This window comes from Triticum aestivum, chromosome 2B (assembly GCF_018294505.1).
Source record: "Triticum aestivum cultivar Chinese Spring chromosome 2B, IWGSC CS RefSeq v2.1, whole genome shotgun sequence".
NCBI classification, from domain to species: domain Eukaryota; kingdom Viridiplantae; phylum Streptophyta; class Magnoliopsida; order Poales; family Poaceae; genus Triticum; species Triticum aestivum.
In genome coordinates, this window is record NC_057798.1 from 167,852,794 (window position 1) to 167,859,694 (window position 6,901).

A 6,901-nucleotide genomic window follows, 5' to 3' on the forward strand; every position below is an offset into this window, starting at 1 on the left:
CCATCAGGAACAACTTGTAAAAAAAGTCTCACAATTTCCTCCAGGAAGAATGGTTATCCTTGCAAAAGAAATTATAATGATAGGTCCTCCAGCCAAGGGGTGCTAGGCATGGCATCATATTACCGGGTCATCAAAGGACCAACATCATAACTCCTGGAAAGTTGTCCCAACCATCATATCTGACAAGATTCAGATCCGATTGGTGTCATGATACCTCAAACTCAGGATGTCTGAGAAGAAAAGGTGCAACACAAATTGGTGAAATGACATTGCAAGATTCTCGGGAAATGAACTATAGGAGCGGGTTCCTGAAACAATAGTTCATCATCACTACTAGAATCTGCAAATAGCCCTAGGGCTAAAGTGCTTCCCTAGAGCTAAATTGGACACCCTAGGGTCATAAAGGTTCCCTAGGGTACACGTTAAAAACCCAAGGGACTGTATTGTTTCCTTAGGGTTTGATAGCGCACCCAAGGGATACTTCATGTGTGGGACCATGCTGAAGCCATGCTGGCAGGTTTCCCTAGGGGTTATCATATTAACCCTGGGGAAAGGTCTATACCTAGGGTGAAAAAACAAAACTCTAGGGACTAAACATATGATGCAAACGGGGGTTCCACGTTCCAACAAGCGCCGTAGAGTATCCCTAGGGTTTGTAATGGTAACCCTAGGGAGGTTTGCACACACTTAAGTATGTATTTTATACCTAATGGTTATATTCTAAATATACTTACGGCAAATATAGAATATCAAGAAAATTTAAACCTACAAGGAAAAATGCATGTCAAAATAACACAAACTTGTGCGAAAAGAAAAATGTAAGTTGATTGATCATTTTTCCTAAAATATATGTCGACCCATCACTTTTTGTGCACACACTTCATGAAAAAATATACATGTGTCGATGAAATAGGGAAATAGGTGCATATTTTTCTTTGAGTGTTAGATATACAAAATGGAAACTAATAGCCAAGTAAATCTTTTTGATCATATGCTAGTTGAGTAGTGTCTTTTTGCCTAAATTGCCCATACACATGCCCATAATTTTCTTTTTGGCCAGCTGTTTCCTCCCTTCCTCTCCCCTCCGTCGCCCCCAACCCCCCCCACTCCCCCACCCCGTGTGAGCGGTCGAGGGGCCCCAACCTTAGCCGCCAGTCACTCCCCCTCCCATCCCTCCCCTCTGTCGGCGCTGGAGGAAGTTGCCAGGCTAAGCCCGGGCAGCTGACGGCGGTGGCGGCGGAGTCTCTCCTTCTCGCGCGCGAGGGTGGCGCGGGGCACCCGGGCAAGCGGAAGTGCGCCCCAGATCTGAGCCTCCACGGCGGTGGCTCGCTCCAGCGGTGTTGCGACACCTCGGATCGGCGGAGACGTGGAGGGCTTTGTGGACTGGTCGGCTGCGGGCGTGGTTGGCCCTCCGGTCAAGTTTGATCTGGCCAGAGTGGCTTGCTCGCTCCGCGACGGCACAGATCGGTGGTGGTCCGTGCACCACGATACAAGAAGGAGGTTCATCGAGTGGACCTGAGTGAAAACCTCACTCTCGTGTTGTTGCCAAGACCGGCAATGACGGAACTCTTTTGTGTCATTACGTTCTTGAGGGTGTCGCCGTGGAGAACCTACAGACCTCTGTCCGCTACCTCCGGGGGAAACCCTAGATCAGTAGATCGCATGACGGCGACGCTCTGGAGTCGTTTCCCCCTTGGAGGCGTCATTCTTGGAGGTGTACACATGCTCGAGGGACCAGTGGGCGACTTCTTTGGTGGAGTGGTGCTTCATCTTACTCATTGATGGCGTCAGATCTCGGCAGCGTGGCGTAGTGGAGACTCGACGTCTGATGCGCGGAGAGGCCTAGCAAGGTGGGTGCGTTAGTTTCTGCTCTGAAGATGGATTGGTGGAAGATGGCGACGACGACACATGAGAGTGCGTCGGACCGGTTTGTGCCCCAAACCTAGTATCTGGCTCGGTTGGGGCCTTTGGCTTTAGATGTTAGGCTTTTGTGCGATTTCTATTTGGTATTAGATTCAGACTATCGACACTTCTTCACCAAGTGGATAGGAGTAGCTATAATTGTTGCTAAGATAGTTGCTTCAGACTACCTGATGTACTACTTTATAAGGTCTTTATGAATAACTAGTAGAGTGCCCGTCGGTCGCCACATGCTTTTTAAAAGATTTAACTAGTAGCATATGTTTTTAGATGTCCTAATTGTATATGTAACATAATGCATGCCAAATTTTACATGTATAAAAGAGATGAACAATAATAGATGAAAAATAATATAAATCCACTTTAAAAAAATTAAATCTATTTTAATTGCATTCATATCGTCCGGATGCAGAGGGGAGGGTAATCCTCCTTTTTTTTAAAGCTACGCAGGTCACTATCTACGGGATAAAAGCCAATTACGGAGAGCGTATCGAGCCCGCCCAGAATTGGCTACTGGCGTGTATCGAGCCCGCGCAAAATTTGTACGCGCGCGAAGTTTCCCCAATTCTCTCCCGAACGTGCGCGAAGACCCTCATATTCCCCAATCCTCTCCCGTGTACACGCGCGAAGATTTCCCCCCAAATCCCACTCCAACGGTGAGAGCGCCGCCAAAATAGCACGGGGGCACAGCTCATCCATAGCCGCGTCGCCCGTGCCCTCTTCAAGCCATCGCCATTGCAGGCCTGGGATGTCGCGGCTGCCGCTGTAGAGGGGCCGCCGTCGCCGCTGCTGCTGCAGGGCTCCCGCGGCTGCCGCTGTAGAGGGGTCGCAGCCGCCGCTGCAGAGGGTCCGCCGCTGTGGAGCTTGACCGACCTGCCGCCCTCGACAACAGTTTCAGGCGGAGGTCTCCGTGCTGCTGCAACCCTGCCTCCCTAGAAGAATCCTACCCTGCCTCCCTTGACTAGTACATCCTCGATCTGCAACCTACTCAACTATGGAAAGGCGTCTTCTTCAACTTCAGAATCAAGGCTCCATTAGGTGAGCTCACCGGACAATGTTTCCCTCATGTTCCTATATGTGTCTGATGCATTCAGTTTAGGGATCGGTAAATGAATTATTTTAGAGATCTGTTGTACTCCATGAAGATGAAGCTCACATCTAGGAAGTTGTCATCGCTAAAAAACTGTCTATTTGTATTGTGACTAAAACTGGCTATTTCTCCATCTCACAAAACTGTAAACTGGATTTTTTAGAGATATTTGCTGTACTCCAATGTCTCCCTCATGTTTCTATATGCGCTCACATGAAGTTGATAACAAATTTTCTATTTGTGTTGTGATTAAATAAAAGATAAGTTTTGTATCTTTCCGTTACTTAATTAAGTGAAGTGAACCTATTGGTTGATATAAATGCACAGTGCTCTGTTTCGATAATGTGCTTAATATATTTCTGTGGAGAACCATTGCTTTAACCTTGTGTAATGTAACAAAATGAAGGCTGTAGGTCCTTCGTCTGCACCGTGCTGCCATTTTTTCAATTATCCCGCCATGTCTCTAGAAGAACAACATGGTTGGATTGTACAGTGGGTGGAATGAACAAGGGCGCCATTCTGAAGAGTGGGTGCGCAACACAACAACTTTTCTTGACCATGTTTTTCAGATTATGCCTAATGCTGACCGGTTTGGTGTGAAGTGCCCATGCACAAATTGTTGTAATGGAGTCAGGCAAAAGAAAAGTCAGAGTGCACCTTTGTCAGTATGTGTAATTTTAGTTATGTGTTCTGTGGACTTACTAATGCATTTCAATTCAGTTTTACAGGATGGCAATTTCGCACCACCACCGCCGGGGGTCATCCTCTACTAGCAGTGCTACTACAAGCCCTCCACCGGCGAATCAACAAATGATGTTGAAAATATGGATAATACATTGCAAGGAGTGGAAGATGGAATGTTTGGCGGCTTCTTTGATGCAAATGGTAATGATGCGAATGGTGTTGCTACTGGAACTTTCTCCCCACCTAGTGATGATTTACCTACATTTTTTATATCTCTCATCATGGTGAAGGAAGTGGTCTGAACTTTTTTTGTTGATTAATTGGAAGCAAATGGACAATTATCCTTTTGGCCATGCACTTGGTATGGTTGTGATGTCTTGGATCAGTGACTTATATGATGCATGCTGTATTATTCCAGGCTACTAATTGGCAATCCTAGGTATAGATGACATTTTGTGAGTCCTAGTTACTGAGCTAGATGCCATCTTTTGTAAAGAGTGGAGCTAGATGCCATCTTTTGTAAAGAGTGGAGCTAGATGCCATCTTTTGTAAAGAGTGGTACTATTGTGTAAACTCTTCGTTGTTGTAATGTATAATGATGAATGATGGTGGTTAAAGTACATAATTTATGTGATCGTTCTCTAATTTTTGGAGTGATTACATACAATTATTTGTAATAGTTTAATTTCTATGGAACAATATCAATTTGCCCCAATAATACAATATTTTGAATAACGATTCCCTAGGGTTTGTAAACCCAAGGGGTATAAAATGGACTAACAACAACTGCCGTTACATAATATTTCCCTAGGGAGTGAAACTAACCCAAAGGATATCTACTTTACATGTCAGCATGCTTGCCACCCGTCGCTTGTTTCCCTAGGGTACAAAGCTCAAGGGAAAAAGAACTATACCTAGGGTTTTCTTTCCTCACCCTAGGGAAACCGAGATTCCCCCACCAATGGTTCCCTAGGTCGGTTTCCCTAGGGGATACACTAGGGAAACCCCTTTCCCTAGCGTTTTTGCCCATTTGCTTAGGGTATCAAGCCCTAGGGCTATCTGCAAAATCTAGTAGTGCATTAAGCCAATGAGGGGATGAGGAGGGGGCTGATGGGCTCAGCTACAATTCATCGAGGATTCCAAGCGGATGGATTTCCAAAATTAGGTGAACAAGGAGATAACATTTGTCTGATCAAATGATATAATGATGTATGCTCAAAGAAAACATACACAATTAAACATTGGTTGAAAAGTGCACCCAAAAATCTGGACTAGGTAGCACGATCAATGTTTGAATGATGATTCAATAAGCAATAGACTTAGAATGAAGCTATCGACCATTAACGTCAAAGCAATAGGGTTGCTAGAATTTTTGAATTTTACACATCACAGACCATTTGTCGGTATTCCGGTTAGAAACAACACGAGAAAGAATGGCGATGGTGAGAAAGTACCACTATACCAAGAATTCTTAAGAGGTGGTGAAATTCTCACGATGTACTTGACATGATAGATGATAATATTCCAAGGTAAAGAAGAACAAACGCTGGATAGCAAGGAACTCAAGGTATAACACAAAACATGATCATGTTTGTGTTGGAGGGGAGGCAATAAACTGGCCGATGATAAGACAAATCATCGAGGGCAAGGATGGTATTTCTCATCATGAATTCGATTGACATCCTGGAAGAGCTCATAAGGTTTATGATGATCACGACACATTTGTCGAGAGATTTCATGAAGATGTAATCAATCAGCGACGACACCAAGTCAAAGGAATGATGAAGGAAAAGGTTATTGGAACCATGGGTACGACACAAACTCGAAATCAAGCTTGCGGTTCAAGGTGAAATGATATGATGAGGAAAATGGACGTAAGCATAGCTCATCGTCAAAATTTGTGCTTCAGGAAGAAGGACCAGGTAGCACAGTTAAAATTTAGCACGCTAATGATATAGCTGATCAGGCTAGGAATGACTTGAATGATTATTAAACTCATAAGCAACAAAGATTAGTTAGAGTTATCGAACCAGAATGCGGAATCGGTTCACTTACCGGTGTTCTTGAGCGACTAACAACTCAGAACTCGTGAAAGAAATGGAATCAGTGAGAAATAATAGCTGATGAAGACTTATAAGATGCAACACGGTTTTTAGATATTCTCGAGATACCAGAGGGTAATACTCGACGGTAGATCAAGGTAGAGGTTGGACTGGTGTATTGACTTGCAAAAGACAAGTGCTTTAACTTGTCCGAGAAATAGGATCAAAGATAAAATATGGTCGGAACCACAATTGCATAGGATCAATTCACAGATACCAGACGATATTATATCAATGAAATAGTTATTATTACAAGAAGCTTCTCAGGTAGGATCTACATCGTGTCCATGGGCATGAACACAAGTTCAAGGTCGACTCCCACTTCTTCAATGTATAACCTTCCATTCACCTCTTGCTTTTCAAAAATGACATTAGTTGTTGAAAAAAAAATTATCTAGTGCAATACCAGATAAGTATGACCCGTGAAATCTTTCGGGTTCACACAGATTAAGGAAGGCATAGGTTCAACCCATCGGGGCATCGTAGAAACATATACCACAACTTCAGGAGTAGATAATACAAGCTCAAAAGTGCAGCATGGTTGACAAAGCAAAGGATACAGTTTACCAAAGGCATTATTTACCCTAGGAAAGGCTCACAAGGTTATTGAATATGAAGGACGATGTCGGATAAAATCCAATGAAGGATCTGGTGGTCCTCAAGGAATCTGATGTGAGCATCGGTACTCAATCACAAGAAGAAGGAATGCAAGGAGATCAAATTGTAGAAACAGCTGACTAATTCAGAGCTCAAATGTAAAGGAATTAAGATTTTCCAATTCAAGGGATCAAAAGCAAGTGCTCTGATTAAGGATGGATAAGCTGAATAGACTTAAGGGTACAACCGACGGCAATTGTTCGGTCGAGAACCAACTCATGTTCAAAAATGACGTCTGAGCCAGAAGGATGAATTCTAATTGCAACTGATGATTGCGAACATCCGCATCATATTGAATCAATGGTCTCAAAACGATAGTGCAGGGGATGTCAATGAATAAAGGTAGGCATTTGGATTTAACCATAATGCAAGCATACAAGAATTTCTAGAGCCATAGGCTGCAGAGGATTCTCGAAAGATCGGATAATATTTTGAAGAATTTTGTGAA

General features: G+C 43.7%; 1 long non-coding RNA gene across 1 annotated transcript; it reads left to right on the plus strand.

Annotated features, from left to right (window-relative positions):
• Nucleotides 1-2,435: 2,435 nt before the first annotated feature.
• Nucleotides 2,436-4,334, plus strand: LOC123040955 (uncharacterized). The gene is made up of 2 exons (XR_006418332.1): nt 2,436-2,958; nt 3,417-4,334. It is a non-coding gene; the product is annotated as an uncharacterized lncRNA (long non-coding RNA).
• The last annotated feature ends 2,567 nt before the right edge of the window (nt 4,335-6,901 follow it).